Below are 18688 nucleotides of genomic sequence, written 5' to 3'. Positions count from 1 at the left end.
CTGTTTTAATAATTGAAATAAATGACCCCCTGACAGCCTCCCAGCTCGATCCCGTTCTTCCTCAGTGTCAAGACCCCGGCGAAGCAGTGTGTACATACCTGTGTGTGCACATGTGTGCATGTGCGTGAGTATGCATATGGGCGTTTGTGGGAGCACGTCCTTGTGCACTTGTGGGTATGTGTGCATATGTACTAGTTTGTACACTTCTGTGCACGTGTGTAAGGGGGGATTTCTTGCCCACAGTAGAACTCCGGGGCACATGTCTCTCAGGCAAGAGGGGCTTGCTTTGCATAAACCAACCTTCCTTCCATTGAGACCCAGCCTGATTTCCAGGACATTTTAGGATATTGTTCCTCCCTGGGGCAGTCCTGATGCACACCCTTACTCTGGTCCTGTGTGGGCTGTGCACGGTGCCTGGAGCTGGGGGGTGTATTTCAGTTGGAGGGAACGTTGCATCACCTCGTGGCTGATGCCTGGCTTAGCTGAGGGTTACAGTGCTAGCTTTGCAGCCTGGGCACTCCAGCCAGGCCCATGTGAGCAGCCAAGCACCTCCCCCACTCCGGGCCACGGTGATTTCTTCTGAAAATTGGGAAGGCCTGAGGCATCTCTTAAGCCTTTGCCCAGCCACACTGTTCTCTGACTTGGAGAGGGGTGGCCAAGCAAGTGGCTGGCAGCAGGTCCTCAGAAGGTTTGTCACCTCTTGTAGGGCCTTAGTACTTACCCGCTCCCCTCTCCTGGCTGCTGGAGCACGGGGTGGGGGTGGGGGTGGCGGCTCTTTGTCCTGGTGTCTGTGTCTCTGAGGCCATAAAGCCCAGCATGGAGGCTCCTGAGGAGTGTGGGTTCCAGGGCCCACCTGCCACAGGACACGTGCAGGTCTCTGGGCTCTGTGATTTGAACTCCCTCTTGGCTGTCCCTGCCAGCCCTGCTGCATATCTGCATATTTTTAAGCTGCCTAAATGGAGTACTGCCAAAGTTATCTGGTTGCCAGGGTAACTTGCCCAAGCTTGCACTGTTCTAGCTCTTAGATCCAGACGTACTTAATTCTGCCCATCACAACAGCAATGGCCGTGGGAAGGTTGCCCTTGGGCAATCTCATTTTCTGAATGACTTCAGAGCTTGGAGTTGGTCACAGGACAGGTCTGGGACACCCCCCACCCCAATCCATACACACCCCTCGTCTGCCGAGCACTAGACCTCAATTCTGCCCCTATGGGTGAAAGAGAAACACTCAAGGTTCAGGGGAGAGGAGGGCCCAAGGCTGACCCAGCCAGGTGAGCCTCCCTCTGCCCCATCCTGTGGAATCCTATGGGTAGCCTGAGGTGGATGTGGCACTATGGCCTTGGCCATCACATTCTTGAAGATACAGGCAGGGACCTAACTCCGGGAGGGAGGCATGAAATCTGTCTTCCTCTCATGCCAGCCTTGGATCCTGGAGAAGGGGCTGGTTCGCCTGGGCTGCTTTTTTGCACTTTCTGGGGGCTCAGGCTGATGGGAGAGAAGGACACAGATTGGGACGGAACTGAGATCCTCTAGAGCCTCTGGGTGCGTCTGGTGTGATGAGGTTGGGCTCTCAGGAGCATGTGGGTTCTAGAGCAGGGGAAACTGGGGTGCCCACGGGGCTGCGGGGTGTGGTTTGGTGCCCTTTCTCCAGTTGCCTCTTCCGTGCCAGCTTCCTTGGCTGCAGAGTTCAGTCGTGTGTGGCTCAGCCTCGGAGAGGAGCCCTAGGAACCAAACCACCATGCACAGTGCCTGCTGGCCCCTGCGCAGTGTGGGATAGTCCGAGCCTTACAGTGACCGATTGAGAAAGACATAATGGGGTCAGCCTTCCTAGTCTTGGGGGGGCGGGGTGGCGCGAGTGAACCCCAGAGCCCTACCCCCAACTCCCGAGGCTGAGAAGGCAGGACCTGAGTTGGGCTTCCCTTGTGTGCTGTCGATTAGGGTGGCCAGCTGAGCCCAGGAGCTTCTGGGGGGCCTGTGTCCCTGGCTATAAACTGGGAAGCTGAGAGCATCTATGAGGACGTTGTCATGTGAGGAGCTGCTAGTGTCCTGTGTCACTGTCCGACACCTTGATTTCCAAAGGAGAGCAAAGGGATGCCCAGCCGATGCAGATGGGCAGATGGAGGTGCAGGCCGAGTGTCAGGCGGTGGCAAAGAGCTCTCTGCCGCCCCAGCACACGGGAAGCACCAAACTGTCATGGGCCACCTACTCTTAATGACATAGGACCAGTTTTGCAGGAATAAGGGCCTGGGTGTCAGCTGGTCTTCTTAAAGCCTGTGACCTGGAGATCAGTTCTACCTGTCTAACTTAGGGTCTACACCTGCCCTCCCTGAGGCTCTCTAGCGGCAGGTATAAGAGGACCAAAGATGTGGGTCCTACCGGGTGTCACAGAGGAGCTTCCTGGCAGTTGCCTGCCTCTAGCCCCTTGTATCAGGGGTCTCAAAGGGAGGTAAGCGCTCTTGTTCTCGGAGTAGAGATCTTGGCCCCCAGTGGCTTTTGGGCCATTGAAAAGAGCAGTAGACCTACCTCTGTAAATGCTGCCCTTTCTCCAGGGGCACAGGGGAGGGACAGGAATGCTGTACCATATTCTGGCCTGGGTTTCCTGTTAAGGTTTGCTTCCAGTCTCAGGGTAGGAGGAAGTCCTTGCAAGGAGCAGTGGGCAGAATGAGAGATTCCTCATATTTCTGCTATAGGTTGGAGCATCACAGCCAGGGCCGGTACGCCAGGATTAACGTAGTCTAGCAGGGAGTGTCTGCCCCCAGCCTGATGTGTGCCAGCCGATGGGATGGGCTGTTTTTGGAAGGTTCTGGGCTGTGTTATCTTGGCGGGACAGGCTCTGGCCAAGTGTTGTGGGGTAGGGGAGTAGTGCTGGGCATGTCCCCTCTCTCTGTAAGTGCTTTGGACCCAGGCCCAGGGAGCTGTCGCCTGTTGGGTCCGGCTGACTTCCCAGTGCATTGTGATAGGCAGTAGGTATTCCTGGACGGAGACTGGCTTCTCCCCTTGGTCTGGGGTTTCCTGTGTCTGTCAGGGACGCCTGTCCCTTCTCTAGACTTAGGTTTCCACCCCAGGATCCCGTGGCCTTGGTGTCCCCTCAGAGCTGCCTGAGGTTGTTGATTCACCAGATTGCATGCCTGGTGGGGTTCTGTGGTCAGCGGCTGTCGGCCTTCTCAGCTCAGTTCCTTGTCCTGAAGACCTTTCTTCAGGGCACAGCCAGGGCGAGAGCGAGAGCTCCCACACGTGGTGTGCAGAACCTTGTCTGTCTCCTGGCACCGAGGAGTCATCTGAGGTAGTGTGTTTGATCATCCTTGGTGCCCTGTGATTCTAGGTGATCTTGTCCATCTGTCCTGTTTTGTTTTGTTTGACCAAGCTAGCATGGAGCTTGAGGCAATCCTCCGGCCTCAGCCTCCCTACACCGGACATCCTCATTCATTGGTGTCTGCCACCAGACTAGTCGTGACTCTTCCAGAGATAAGGGAACTGAAACCAGAAACTTCCCAGGCTTTGCGGACTAGGGAGATGGCTCAGTGGCTAAAGCACTCACTGCGTAAGCCTGAGGACCAGAGTTCAAATCCCCAGGATCCGTGTGGCCTTGTTGACAGAGCTTCAGAGGAAGAGACCAGATCCCCTGGAGCAAGCCAGCTGGCTGACTAAACCAGCTAGATCTGCAAACCCTGGGCTCAAATGAGAGGCTCTACTTCAGTTCCTAAGGTGGAGAGTGACCAGGGAAGGAATCTAACACACGCCTGCGGCTGCCACGCACCTGCACGCATGTCACACCTGCCAACACCTATGTGACCGCACACGCCTGGAAAAACAAGTTACGGGACTGAACTCGCCTTCCCCACGTGTGGCTCTTCAGATGCGTCTCTTGGCCACAAGGCAGGCAGGCTGAACTCAGTGTCCCCTTTGGTACCTGCTCTGGACAGAGAAACCATAGGCGCTTATGCCTAAGGACTGGGACTCCGGAGCCCAGGCAGCAGCTGGCAGGGTGCGTGAAGCACTCAGTGAAGTGTTCGGTGGTGGAGGGGTGCCAAGCAAGGAGGTGTTTTCTTTCTTTCTTTTTTTTTTTTTAAGAGTTTCAAAGTGGGTGGTTGTTCACGAGAGAAACTTGGGAAAAGTAAAAAATAAAGCAAAATAAAAAGCAGAACTCACGCAGCCCAGGCTGGCTGGAAAACCTCCCTCAGGATTGTTGTTCTCTTCTAGCAAGAGGGTGTGTCAGCTGCTGCTGGTGGTGACTGGGCGTGTGTGTGTGTGTGTGTGTGTGTGTGTGTGTGTGTGTGTGTGTGTGTGTGTGGTGTCAGTGTGGTCAGCCTCCTAGCTCAGCCCCACCTCTCAGCCGAGTGCCAAAGGGACTTGTTGGAGAGGGGGCGGGGTAGGGGTGGGGGGCGCCGCTGGTTTTATTTCCTTAAGAGCAGATATCAGTAACTACCACACCACAGAGCCCAAGCCCGACCTCTGAACGTTACCTCAGCTTCCAGCAGACATGCACGCACACTTTGCTGTCCACCGAACGGGTGGTGGCGGTGATGACTTTCCAGTTGTGCATTAAACGGCTAGCATTCCCTTAGGGGAAGGTGTTAGCAAGCCTGCCACGGCTGTGGCAGAGTGCCAGTCCAGAGACCCAAGGGCTTGTTTTGGCCACTTAGGTTCAAAGCAGGAGGACCATCATGGTGGTGGGATTGTGTGATGGAGGAGACTGCTTACCTCAGGGCACCGGGAAGCAGAAGGGTCACGGGAAGAGATTCAGGACAGAACACACCTCCCAAGAACCCATTTCCTTTTTCTCTTTCTTTTCTTTTGAGATTTATTTATTTATATGAGTACACCGTCGCTGTCTTCAGACACACCAGAAGAGGGCACCAGATCTGATTATAGATGGTTGTGAACCACCATGTGGTTGCTGGGAATTGAACTCAGGACCCCGGGAAGAGCAGCAGTCCATACTCTTAACTGCTGAGCTACCTCTCCAGCCCCATCCAAGATCATTTCCAGTGATCTGCTTTCAATCAGACTCTCCCCACCCCCAACCCCCCCTTTCTAGAAGACTCTACAACTTCTCTGTAATGCCCACAAGTCTGCTGATGGATTAACTAGTTGATTATGACAAAACCTCATGATACAGTCACCTTCTTAGTGACCTGAGCTTCTAGTGGGAAGCCAAGCCTTTCACACGTGACTTTATATCTACACGGTATAAATACACTGGAAGGAGTCCCTCCCTCCCTCCCCTTCCCCCCCTTTCCCCCTCCCTTTCCCCCCCTCCTTCCTTCCCTTCCTCCCTTCCTCTACCCTTCCCTTCCTCCCTCCCTCCTTCTGCCCTCCCCCACTCTCCCTCCCTCCCTCCCTCCCTCCTTCCTTCCTTCCTTCCTTCCTTCCTCAGACTCTTATAAGATAGGAATTTTAATTTCCCCAGTGAGATTGTAACTCCTGTCCTTCACTAGCAATATCATTGTCCCTTGGATAGAGACAAATGACAGGCCATGTGCCAGGGAGAAGGGACTCAAAGCCCCTGTGTTGTCTTCATAGGCTGTGGTGGGGCCTGCATCCTGGGGCACTTGCTCTTGTCCTGGCCACACCGTCCACTTGCCCTATGACCTCAGACAAGCTGGTGGCCACCTGCCAATCAGGCGCGTTGTTTTTGTGCCCCAAGCTCTAAGGGTCCCCTCCCCCTCCCAGACTGGTGCCATCTTCCCTGCTGGGAATAAAAGGTGGCTGTTACTTGTCTCCTGCGGAGTGGTGACACAGAGGGCGGATCCCTCATACCCAGCCCTTCCTGCTGGGCCCTCCTAGAGGACCAAGGCTGATTTGCTTTACTTAGTAACCAAATATTGACCTCACCCTGGCACTGGTTCTTGTCTAACCTTTGGGTCTGTTCTGGTTCATATCTCCCTTAAAGAAACCCAGCATTGTGGGCAGGTGCTATGGCATGCTGCCAGGGTGAACCATACCCACCTGTACCCACCCACAGACGGCCACCTGTGCTGGAGGGAGCTGTCAGCTCCCTGTTGATGGGAGGTTGTTGTGGGGCCCAGAGAATGAAAGGTACCTGCCAAGAAGCACCCAGCAAGGTGGTGGCAGGCCCGGCCTTGACACAGGGATTCTGTTCCGTGACTGAAGGCACTCAGGCACCCCCTTATTGTGGGACCTCAAGTGCACCCCTCATTCCTGCTGAGACCCCAAGGTAGAGGATGTTTGGTCCTAAGAAAGGCTGGAACCCTCTGAGACGAGGGAACTTTGAATCTGGGGATGGCGTTAGCCAGAGTAGATGGTGCCTTCTGTAGACGGGCATCTTCAGTAGGTAGCAGGGCACTCCTGGCTGCCATTCTGTTCCTGTGGGGACCCTATGGTGTGAGAGAAGCTTGCAGCACGGAAAAATGAGGGTGGCCAGCTGCTCTCCCTGCCACAGATGCCAGGATTCGGTGCTAAATGCAGCCTTGGAAGCCTGAGATGGGGCATGTTCATTCCCTGGTCGGAAATATTCTATGCTGGTCTAGGCCAGCATCAGCAGAATGATCGCACCGTCAGGACAGGTCAGGGGATAGTGGGAGGGCTCCTCCGAAACCCAGGCTGCAGCCGGAGGTGAGCAGCTCTGCAGGGACCGCTGAGGTGAACACAGGGCTCTCCGGAAATGGGAGGAGATGGTTGAGAGGCAAGGGCAAGTTCTTCAGGGGGTGAGGCTCAGGCATCTCTTGGAGAGTTCAGCCGGGAGGCAGTGAGCAGATGGTCCCAGGAGACCATCCTGTTTGGAAACTGTCCCGCAGGAGTAGATAGTAGGGGAACCATCTGCAGCAGACCTGGTACCTTAGTGCCACAGTTCAGAGAGTGGAGAACCTGCCCTGCCCCTCTGGTCAGCCACAATCGTCCAGGGTACCAAACTAGAAGTGGCCAGAACTGTGGTCCTATTGCCCCATGAGCTTGACCAGCCTCTAGGAGAGATGAGGCTCAGGTACACGCTCCAAGGAAGCTGCTCCTAGGTGGGGCCTGACCTCTGACCTCTTACACTAGGACCTCGCTCTGTTTGCAGGGGCCAGGCTGGCCTGCTCCTTCCCGCCCCGTACCTATAGGACTGGCACACAGCCTGGGGCAGCAGTGAAGTCCCGCCCACCCTTCCAACATCCAGATCTAAGTTATTCATCTCCCTCGTGGACAGCCCTCTGCTTGTGGTGACCACAGTGAGGTCAGTGCCATGTATGGAGTGAATGGCCCACTTGGAATTCAGACCCACAGCTTGTGCTGGTGGAGACTTGGAGGAGCTGGGAGAAGATTATAAATACCCTCCTTCCCAACAGGGCTCTAGCCCCCCACATTCCAGAGTCTGTCTACCAACTCCCTCCAAGCAGCCCCATGTGGGGTGCCCAGCCTCTTGCTTACAGACGATGGCCCGAGGGACTCAGGGGACTAGTCACTGGCACAGGGTCATATACCTGTGAGGTATGATAAGCTGCCAGGTGCCATGCAGGAAGTGGAGGGTTTTTCAGGCCGTGCCCAAGGCCAAAGGTGACCTTTGAGGCCTGGCAGTCTGTGACCCCCCTTCCTCGTCGTGGAACCTTGGGTACAAAGGTTCCAACTATATTTCCGGGTGATTCCTCTAGCCAAAGGGTCACTAAGTGAGCTGGTTGGCAGTGCCTTGTATCTCAGTGCTAGCACCCGCAGTGGCTGCCACCCACTTATACACGCGCTGCCCCATGTCTCGGGAGGTTGGGGAGCCTGGAGAGATGTCCCTGCGGAGCGCGCATAGGCACACAGACTCACCTTTGACTGGCACGGTGCCACCCTTTTCCCGGGGTCTGGTCCTAGCTCCCGCCTTCCCTGCATCTGTAGCGCTTCTTAGCGACTCCCACAGTGATGTGGTGGAGGCAGACGTTCAGATGAGTTTGGGTTAGCCCTGCATAAACCCTGCACAGCCTTCCCACAGCAGAACATCGGGCTAAGGAATCCAGAGACCTCTCAGTCCCTACAGCATCTTCCAGGGCGCACGTTTGCCCGCGGTTGTAAGTGAAACCAGGGCTTTGCGTGTGTGTGCGCATGAGAGCAAGTGCAGGCGTCAGTTTCCCACGGCTGCCTTCGCTAGCTACAGCTTCGGAGGCCCAAACAACCTCAGGTTCTTTGACTCTTGAGGTCAGAAATGCCGAAGAGAAATGATTCCAGGGAGATCCCCTTCTCCCACTTTTCCTAGCTTCTAGAAGTCTCGGCTTCCTGAGTTCAGCTGGAACATTGGTCAGGCTTGGTCTTCATCATTCATGCCAGAGAGTTAGCTCACCTCTCCTCTTTGAGCAGTCGCCTTGATCTCGCTGGAGTCCCCTTTGCCACGGAAGGGGGAGGGGCGTTCACACACCCTCAGGACCACAATGATGATGATGTGAGTCTCTTTGGGGGTCGTGCTCTTCTGCTGAACTCTGCTGTCACCCAGGCTGACCCTACACAGAACAAAACCTTCCTGCTGTCATTAGGGAAAACTGAGGCACGAGGGCACATGGAGGGTGGTGCTGGGGCTCTTGGCCCCGGCCCACTGCCTTTCCTCTTCTTGGTGTACCTGTATGTGTGTATGTGTGGTTGGTGTATGTGCTTGCTGGTTTGGGTGTGTGCACATGTGTGTGCAGGTGTCACGGATGTGTGTAGAGAGGCCAGAGGTCAATGGCAAGTGTCGTTCTTGGTCACCCTCCACCTTTAGCTTTTGAGTCTGGGTGGGTGTCTCCCCAAACCTGGGGCTTACGGATTCAGCTGACCTGGGCTGGCTCAGACTGGTCTCTACTCTCCTTGGGCCTCTGTGCCCACACTGGGTTATGAGGCACATAGCAATGTGAAGGGCTTTTTCCATGGGTTCTGGGGACTTGAACTCAGGCCCTCATGATTGCTCAGCAAGTGCTTTACCCACTGAGCCTTCTCCCCAGCCCCAACACCGCTCCTTCTCACTGGTCTCCTGTGCACAACACCTTTACCAGTTCCGGTGGCTGGAGAATACCTCTCCCACAGGAAGCTCTGCCAGGCCGGGCTTGTCCCTAATCTGTTCACCCACCCTGCTGTTGGTTAGATGCTGTTTACAACCCTGCCTCTCTCTTCCCTAAGCAGAGCCTCACCGTCCTGTTTAATTAATTGCAGGGATGCTGTCTCCCGGGAGACGGAGTCACAGCCCTGTCACGCCCTCTGGATGGTCTGGGCCTTCTGCCCTCTTTTCCTGGCATGGGTAAAGGACTGGGACTAGGAAGGTGCTTGTCCAAGTTCATAAAGCAGGTGGGTCAGAGAGCCGCTGCTGACAGGTGGCTTCCTCCTGCCAGCAGGCTTCCTGTCCACCCTCATACAGACTTGCCTCCCGCCTCCCGCAGGCTCCCTCCCAGATCTGAGGTATCCGCGGAGGTCTTTGTTAGGGACTTCTGCAGGCCTGCTAGGAACGGGTCCTGGCAGTGCTAGGAATGGGTCCTGGCAGTGGGACCCATGGGCATCAGGGGTTCCTTGTTTTGTGTTTTGGGGGCCTGTTGGATGACAAGGCTTTTTACCTGTAAACGATTACTAACCAACATGAGGAGTAGTAAGCTTAGGGGACAAAATGGCCATCAGTCCACATGGCACCCCTTGCCCGCTACACTGACAGCAGCAAGGCATGCTGGCCTCAGATCTTTTCTTTCTAAGCAGCAGCTCCACAGGCAGAGCAGGGGGCGGGGGGGTTGTCGCTGTGTGTCTTCTGTTTTCCCCCAAGAACTGCCGTCTGGCACTCTTCCTTCTTGTGTATGGTTTTTCATTCTTCCTGTCTGGCAGTTTGTCTGTAAACAGTATATGGCCGTGCTCCGCAGGGTTCCAAAGCCTTACATAAATGGGGTCGCTAGCGTACCCTCAGTGTGAGATGCATCCTTGTCAGCCGTAATATTAGGAGGTGCTTATCTTTTATCACTATTTGACCACTCTTAGGTCTGGCCTCCCGGGGAGGCCATGCTGCCGGATGACCCGTACCTGTGTCTTTGTCTACCGGTGTCTCAGTTTCTGGAAGGACTGAGCCTTTCAGCTGCAGAAAGCCAGCCAGGTACCCTGTCCCCCTGAGCAGCCAGCGGCCCTCCCACCACCCCCTGTGGCTCACGGCTGGCACTGTCCTTTCCACCTGTCAGTGGCTGACGCCCCACATGGGATGGGTGGCTAGGGTCTTCTCACCTCCGTGGCCTCTCGGTCTCCTGTGCGGAGTTCTTTGCTTTGTTTTCGTGGGGTTGGCCACTCTGAAGCGGGCCTTACTGTGCCGACTCCGGGCGGGCCTGCGGCCACTTGGCTTCCAACGTTGGCGAAGCATCTGTTTCTAATTTCCATGCGGTTCATACAGTCTGTGACTTTTTCGTTGTCATTTTCTTAGTTAAGAAATGCTTTTCTCTCATGGTTAAATTTTTTTTTTTATCCAATTGATAAGATATAATTGCCCACCTAAACATACAAAGCCCTGTACACATCCATCCCTTAACATTCATAACAACCTGTAAAGGTGCAGCGAGCGTGGAATCTTAACGTCAGCCTCCATATTGTCTCTGCCTACTTTCTCTCATGGTTAAATTTAATAGAATGATATAAAGATGAAAATCAATATCGGGATGGAATCCATATACTAAAAATATATGTGTGTTTCTATAGGTGTTTATACATACACACAACACTTCTACATGTAGAAAAACATGTAATTCAATGCCTTTTATTTATTATTTGAAGCATTACATCCATATACATCCATCCATACATGTATATATATGTATAGCGCGTGTGCGTGTTTGTTTGTGTGCACGTGTGTGCGTGCGTGTGTGCACCACAGCATATGTACCTCAGTCAGAGACTAACTTGCAGGAGTTGGCTCTCCTCCATCGTACGGGTCCTGGGAGTATAACTCAGGTTGTCAGGCTTGGTAGCCAGCACCCTTACCCACTGAGCGGTCGCACCAGCCCTTGTTTATTATTTCAAGACGGAGTCTTATATAGCTCAGGCTCCTGAACGCTGGGGTTACAGGGGTGCAGTGGCAGCATACTGGCCCAGTGAGTTTTAGTCTCAGCACTGTGAAGCCATCACCACCACCCAACCTCCTATTATTGTCTGCACTGCAGAAGGAAACCCACCCCCATCAGGACCCTCTCCCCACCCCTCTCTGCTCCAAGGCAAGCCGAGGTCCTCTCACCTCTAAGGGTTGCCTCTTAGGACAGTCTATGCAAATGGTGTGACACAGGCTGCGTGTTGGCATATGCCTGTCGTCCCAACACAGGAGGCTCAGGAGGGCAAGGCCAGCCCGGGCCACACGAGACCCCTGTCTTAGAAAGTAAAATGAAATACCAGCTTCTTTCCTGTGGCATTGCTCGGCCCGGGTCACACAGATCATGGCGGCATTAGCTGTGTTTTACAGTGGTTTGTCATGTATCACTAACTTACCTTTCTGGAACCGCTTTCTGTGCGTGATGCGAGGTGGGCTGGGCACTGCAGTCAGTGGGAACCCTTCCCCTCTCCCCACCAGCACCGTGTAACCCACCCCCTGAGGGGTGCCAGCTTTCTGGGAGTCCAGTCTTCCTCCCCTGCTTCCTCTCCCTACGGTGCTGGCCAGGTGGCGCTCTTCCTCAGACCCTAGAGTCCCACCACGAGGTTTCCCCGGACAACTGGGCATGTTCTTGTTCTTGCTGCCTCAGTGAAGTCCTGTCCAGGATCTGCCTGGAGCCCTCCTTTATCTTACTGTGGGGCACTGGATCCCCATCCCTGCTGCTCCCCCCACTTCCCACATGCTGGCCCCCTAGCTGCACTTGTCACCCCTGCGTACAGCTGGAATGTCCCTGGTGTGTCCTTGCCCTCCATCCTTCCACAGTTCCTGGCTCTGGGGACTGGAGTGCCATCTATCAGTGGCTTTCTTGGTCTCTTGATGTCAGCTGAGGTTTGGTGGCCACACCCCCATCTCAGCACTTGCTGTTTCTGTGCTCAGATCCAGCACAGTGCTGGGGACTGGACTGAATTTGACTCTGTCAGGGCCAGAAGGCTGGGGAGGCAGGGCAGCCCACTGTTACCAGCCCTTAGGGTACATTAGCATCACCCAGAGAATCTTTAAAAACATATATTGATGCCCAGTACCCCCACCCCCACTCAGTTATCCCCACAGAGATCAGATCCTAAAAGCTCCCCAAGGGTAAGAGTCAAGGTGTGCCGTGTAGCTGGGTGCTGAGAGCCATGGGCTCTGTCCTGACCAGCTGACAGTGCACATGGTCATTGTTATAGGTGACACTGGGGCAGGCAGTGAGGAGGGTGTTGTGAGTGTGTGGCTGCCCTTGGCCTACTCTGCCCCCCACCAGCCCCCTTTCATGTCTGGGTATAGATGAAGATACAAGATACAAGAAAGAATACTCTTCTCCCCTTGTCCCCTGGCTTGAGACAGTGATACAGTTAAAGCAACTGTCTTAATTAACATCTGTCGGTCTGCCTAGCTACCTGTCAGAGAGAGAGAGAGAGAGAGAGAGAGAGAGAGAGAGAGAGAGAGAGAGAGAGAAAGTGAGATGGCATGAATGGGTGCATGTGCCAAATGGGTATACCTTGGTTCATGTGTGGACTCTGAGGACAACTTTTTTTTTTTTTCCCGGAGCTGAGGACCGAACCCAGGGTCTTGAGCTTGCTAGGCAAGCGCTCTACCACTGAGCTAAATCCCCAACCCCTGAGGCCAACTTTTGAGAGTCAGGTCTCTCACTATGTGGAGTCTAGGGATTGGACTCAGGAAGCACTTTTACCCATGAGCCATCTTTCTGACTTGTCTGTCTGTCTGTCTAATCTACCTCCCTCCCTCCCTATCTTATTATGTATTTTGTAGAGGAACACATTTGTTGAACGACCCTTTCACAGGGGTCACCTAATATCAGAAAACACAGATATTAACATTATGACTCAACAACAGTAGCAAAACTTCAGTTATGAGTAGCAACAAGATAGTTTTATGTTGGGGAGGAGCAATACAGCTCTCCCACAACATGCGGAACTGGATTAAGGGAATATGGAGGAAGGTTGAGATAGAACCTTCCTCACTCCAAGTCTAGCCAGGTCTAGGGTTTCCGACTCACCCGGTAGTCTTGAAATGGAGATCCTGGAGAGAAGAAGGGATGGGGTTAATGAAGTCCAGAATAGGGCCCCCAGAGCCTGGGCTTCCTTGTACTGTGAAGACAATTCTGCTGTGAGACAGGAGGAGAGGGAAGGACAGAGTGGCGGCTTTCGAAACCCCAGAAAAGTCGCAAGCTTGGGACATGGCAGATGTTCACTGAGACTCGTGGTTGTGACTGGGAACACGATTCTCTTCTCGGCACCCACCTGGACACTAGAACCCTGCAGCAGTCGAGGTGCCCTGCACCATCCTGCCTGCACACCCCGTGGTGTAGACTGTGGCACTGGGTGAGAGCGCCCCTGCTCTCCTAACCTGCCTGGCCAGGTGCTTCCTGATACAGCTCCCACCAACTTCTTGTAAACAGCGCCTGCGACTCTCGGGACTACAGTGGCAGCCAGAAGGCGATGGGGACCCACACAGCTTCCGTGCTCACGGGCTCTGGCACACTATCAGGTGCCACATGCCTGTATTTGCTCTGTGTGGTGTCAGCACCAGCTTCCTGTACTGTCTTAGTTAGGGTTTTACTGCTGTGAGCAGATACCATGACCAAGGCAACTCTCATAAGGACAGCATTTAATTGGGGCTGGCTTACAGGTTCAGAGGTTCAGTCCATTATCATCAAGGCGGGAGCAGGGCAGCATCCAGGCAGACATGGTGCAGGAGGAGCTGAGTTCTACATCTTCACCCTAAGGAAGCCAGGAACAGACTGAGCATCCTTGGGCAGCTAGGAGGAGGGTCTCTAAGCCCATCTCCACAGAGACACACTTCCTCCAACTGGGCCACCCCTTCCAATAGTGCCACTCCCTGGGCCAAACAGACGCAAACCATCACACAGCCGGTCTGCCTTTTGTCTGCCTCCTCTCCTGGGGCTATAACTCTTCTGCAGACAAAGTTGTCCCTGTCACTCATTCATTAAGCTAGAGCCCCTCCCAAAAGGGGATGCTCTCCTCTCCCGGTCCCAGGGGTGTCTGGCTTTGCACTCTCCCGGCAGACAGCCTTCTCTGAAACGCAGAATCTTGCCACCTACCTGGCAAGTCCCTGAGGAGCTAAGGCCAGAATGAACCCATCCAGCCTTGAGGAAGGGAGGCGGCGCCTTCTTATGCAGTCTTAATGGCCTTACCGCAGACTTGCTAGGTCTCTCCCTTGTTCTAGAGACTTCCACCCAGAAGAGGCCAGTCAACAATTCCTTCTTCTCCCCAAGCAAGAGAAGCCTGAGTTACCAGCCTCTGGTAGCCTGAGTCACTGTGAAACTCGGTGGTTCTTCTGAGTAGACTTGTATGAGCTAGCCGAGCAAGGGCTCCTGCAGCCGAGGAGCTCAGTTCGGGAGCCAGACCTTTCTGACCTGACGCATAGGCGGCAGCTACCAGGAATCACAGCCCCAGACCATCTGCTGTTGAGCAGAAAGCGTGGTCAGGCTGCCACAGGGAGCCCTGAGGAAGGCTGCCTGGGGGAGAGGAGGCCACAGATCTGTGCCCTGGTGTCTGCGGTGAGACTTAGCTACCACTTGCTCCCAGGACCTAATGCAGCCTTCCCACCTCCCCAAGCCCTCATTCCTTTATCTGTAAGCTGGGGGAGTCCGATGACAATGAGGAACGGGGACGTGGTTGGAAATACGGTTGGTGCTTGCTTGAAAGATCCTGTCCGATGGTGCTTGAGGTCCCAAGAGGCCTGAGAGGAGAGTCCAGGACCTGCTCTCACTGGCCCTGTCCTGCCTACATGACTCCGGGAGTCCCTGGGCTTTGTTGATGGACTCCCTATGCAGTGTAAGGTCTGAGGGGATCAGTGGGAAGAGTGGACTTGCACGTGCTGGGAGGGAGCTGGGAAGGCAAAGGTTGTGGTCGCTCTGTGGTAACGGAGTAGGGAAGTCCACCCTCAGACCTGCCCTCCTTACTTTCCCTGGCCCACTCGGGCTGTGTGTCACAGTTTGTCTCAGAGAAAGGTACCTCAGGCTTTTCTTACACAGGCTTCACAGGCCGAGTGTATGTGGGGAACCTTGTCTTCCCCTGCACAGCCAAGTCCAGGGCTGGGAGGAAGAACCCAAGGATGCACGAATCTGCCTCATGGGAGAGATATACCCTCAGACTGGCCTTCATCCTGCCTGGCCAGAGGGGGAAGGGGCCTGTGAATGACAGAAGTCCTTTCTTTTTTTTTTTTTTTTTTTTTGAGCTGAGGACCGAACCCAGGGCCTTGCACTTGCTAGGCAAGGCCCTCTACCACTGAGCTAAATCCCCAACCCCCAGAAGTCCTTTCTTAAAGTTACCCTTCCGACCTGTGCCGTCCGCAGGCCACCACTGACAAGACCAGCCCCTCCCAATGTAGAGGAAGGAGAAGGCGGCTACATCAACTGGACTGGTGGCTTAGTGGCCCCATGAGCCAAATCCCGGAGCCCCCCATAGCTCCTAGGCACAATCCCCTTGGAGGGGACCTGGGGCTAGAGATACCACGTGTCCAGCTCGCCCGCTAATGATCTGGCAAGAGGTCTGGTTGTCCCCAGACCTTGCAGATGGGTGACAAAGTCAGGGCAGTGAGATGTCAGGATCTTGCTCAGAAGGAAGGGTTGCTACGGAGGCAGCACTGGAGGGGAACCCAGAGAGGAAGCACCACTTCCCACTTTTCTCCTCAGCTGTAGCAGGCCCTGTTGGCGCCCTGCCCATCTCCTCAGGCCCTCACAGCTTCCGAGCTCTCTGCCCACTTCACTCGACTATCCCGAGGCCTTCCGTGTGGAAGTGCAGTGTCGTGCCCCGACCCCAGCCCCCCTCTCTAATTGGGCGCTGTCCTTGATGCTCCCTCCCCGCCCTGAGAGGCCACTGGGGCTGACTCTGCTGCCCTTTAACTGGCTTCTTCTGTCTCTCACTTCTCTCTGTCTGTCCCCGGGCTTCCTGGGGTCACTCCTTGAATAACTCCCACCCTTTCTTCATTCTTTGAGAGCTGTAACTGCTGCTGCTGCTGCTGACTGTGGGAGCTCATGGCCTCAGAGCCAGGGATGGGAGGCTGGAGAAGAGGCTGAGGTGGTAACATCCTGCCAGGAAGGGAAGGCAAACTGTATGGGCCATGTGACCTAGACCCTCCCCACGGGCTCTGAGCAGCTTGTGGGACAAGCCCAGGGCACCGGAGAGGGAGCGGGATCAGTGTCTATCAGGAAGTCTGCCCGCAGGTTCCCTAGGAAGCAGAGCATGCCCATGGACGGAAAAAACGGGGGTTGGGAGCAGTAGGAGGGGGGCTGGAGTCTGCTGCTAGGAAGCCAGCTATACAGCTATACAGAAACTGGACTGGTGGGTGTCCAGAGGATCCCAGAGGACACCTTAGCCAGCTCTTCACAGGCCGCTCCTGTGGGCACTTGCTTCATTTTTGCCTGCAAGCAGGTGAGCTGGGAAGTGGTGTTTCTCTCCCTTGTGGCCCAGCCCTCGTTACTGTAGAGGGGGGAGGGGCGGGCTGGGATTAATTTAATTACCCGCTGGTCTCCTGGAGCCTGGGAGGCACCTGATGAGCTCATGAGTGAGTCTTAGGGCCAGCGAGGAGCGAGGACTGTGAGCCTCCTCAGGGAGCAAGTGTCCAGCCTTGCAGCCCCAGCCGGTGGCAGCCTCTCTTAGTGACCTTCCTCTCTGCTCCTGACCCAAGGGGAGCCCAGAGGCCCAGCTGCCTGGCACTGAGAGTCTGGTTTGGGAGACGGGGTCATACACGGAGAGCCTGAAGCTTAAATGGCTGGTGTGTGTGTGGGTGGGTGGGGAGAGGCTAAGAGGTGGGAACGAACCTACTATTCTAATTCAAAAGGAAGTTCTCTTCTTGCTCCGGAATTATTTGAAAATCGACTATAAATGGTATAAGTTAAAAAAAAAAAAGAAATCACAAGTTCCTCATGTGAACCACAGCACTGACTGAAAGAGTAAACGCTACCTACAAGCCAGAGGCTTCTCACTCACTCAGCAGGAATCTACGGAGGGAGGTGGACGGGCAGCCCTGCTTACTTTCCAAATGGTTCTATGGTTGTAAGGGGCAGTGACAGTGGACCCGTTAACATCTTCACCTGGTGGTACTGGCTGTGTCTCTCCCTCGGTTGGGGACTGAGCCTGGGGACCGAGTAGTATCCAGTAGAGTGGTGTGTAGGAAACTTCGTGTCTCTCTGAGAGCAAGCCACCTTCACTCCAGAGCTCTGCCCAGTGTGGTCCCGGAGGCTGGCCTGCAGAATGGGCCTAACCTTGAAACTCAAGGGTTTCTCGAAGTATTGGGTGGCTTCAAGCGCTCTGTGTTTCCAAGGCTGCACACACACACACACACACACACACACACACACACACACACACCCGTCACCTCTGGAGAGTCAGGTTTATAGGCACACACCATCACACAGTTTGTAGAGTGCTGAGGACTGAACCCAGGACCTTGTGCACGGTAGGCGGGCACCCTACCAACTGAGCTACATCCCTAGCTCTTACAGGGGCGGGCTTCGTCCCTGGACCCATTGCTGCACAGCTGGTGTCCCCTCAGCAGGTCATAGTATGAGAGTCCCATTTGTTCCACGGTCTCTGGTCTCAGAGAGACCGGACAGATCCTGAAGGTGGAGCCCTTTCCCAGCATGCCTGTGTGTAGAGTCACTGCAGGAGTTGCTCTTGGGCACTAGCTGACCCAGAAGTCAGCGGAGGCATCCCCCAACCCCCGCTGCTGCCAGCCTCTGCGAATGGCTAGAGTCCTCATCAGGGCCTTATAGGCAGGGATCCAGCGAGGGGACCGGTCTAGCCCGTCTTGGGTTATTTGAGTTAGTTTCCTACGCTTCCCTGGAGTGTGTGAGCTGTGCAACGAGGCTGGGCCCCCAGGTAGCATTGCCCATCGGAGCTACCCTGTGCCCGGTACTGTTGTCATTCCTGAGGGTGTGCTGGTTGGGCCTTACCAGGGAGCTGCCCTCCTCTCCTCCCCTGTAAAAGGCTCCACATTCCTAAGAGGTGACTGTAGGGAATGAGGAGGAGGGCGGTTCTGGTTTTTTGTTCTCCAGCCTGTGGGCTGAGCCTCCTTGCTTCCCAGTCCCCACACTTTTTCCTGTTCTGGGCTGTACCACGGATCTAGGCTGAGTGGGTGGGGGCTCCTGAGGGTGCTTTAGGTACCCCCTGGGGAACAAAGTGTTTACTACCAGGCAGGTGAGAGCCCACCCACATGAGCCTAGGCATTCCTGGGGGCCTTACGTTCCTTATGGTCAGCAGTGGGCTTCATGGGCATTCCTTTTCAGAGCCGGTGGGTAGGAGGAGGGCAGGATGACAGCATGAGGCATGAGGACATCAAGGGCAGGCTTCCCCGGGCTCTCGCTGGCTTCATGCTGGAAAGGACAGACGCCTCATATTCTCATGGTTGACGTGCCTGTCCTGTCCACTGCAGATCCCAGCCCCTTCTGTCCACCTTGTAGAAGCCCAGGGAGTTTATTCCCCAGCCCTACCCCGAGGTGGACGCAGTAGCCGGCTTTGCTCAGTGTGTCTGCTGCCCCCGCCTTGCTCTGAGGCCGAGGGTTAGAGTATGAAGTACCTGGGAGACCCTGCATCCTTTAGGAGAAGGGATCCAGGCAGCGAGCCCCAGCTGGCCACTTAGCCTCATAGCCTCTAGCCCAAGGTACAGTAGTACCAGGTA

The 18688-nt window shown here is 55.0% G+C and overlaps 1 protein-coding gene and 1 long non-coding RNA gene across 5 annotated transcripts in view; both read left to right on the top strand.

The window, feature by feature from the left end:
• LOC120103618 (uncharacterized) overlaps nucleotides 1-5031 on the top strand; it is a 37856-nt gene extending 32825 nt beyond the window's left edge. The window contains exon 2 of the long non-coding RNA XR_005506248.2: nucleotides 37-5031. This is a non-coding gene — a long non-coding RNA (uncharacterized LOC120103618). The remainder of the gene's footprint in view (nucleotides 1-36) is intronic.
• Nucleotides 1-18688, top strand: part of Ccdc85c (coiled-coil domain containing 85C) — a 70894-nt gene that overhangs the window by 33950 nt on the left and 18256 nt on the right. The window lies entirely within an intron of this gene.

This window comes from Rattus norvegicus, chromosome 6 (assembly GCF_036323735.1).
Source record: "Rattus norvegicus strain BN/NHsdMcwi chromosome 6, GRCr8, whole genome shotgun sequence".
NCBI classification, from domain to species: Eukaryota; Metazoa; Chordata; class Mammalia; order Rodentia; family Muridae; genus Rattus; species Rattus norvegicus.
The sequence above is the reverse complement of the archived record's forward strand: the minus strand, read 5'-3'. Positions and strand labels throughout refer to the sequence as shown.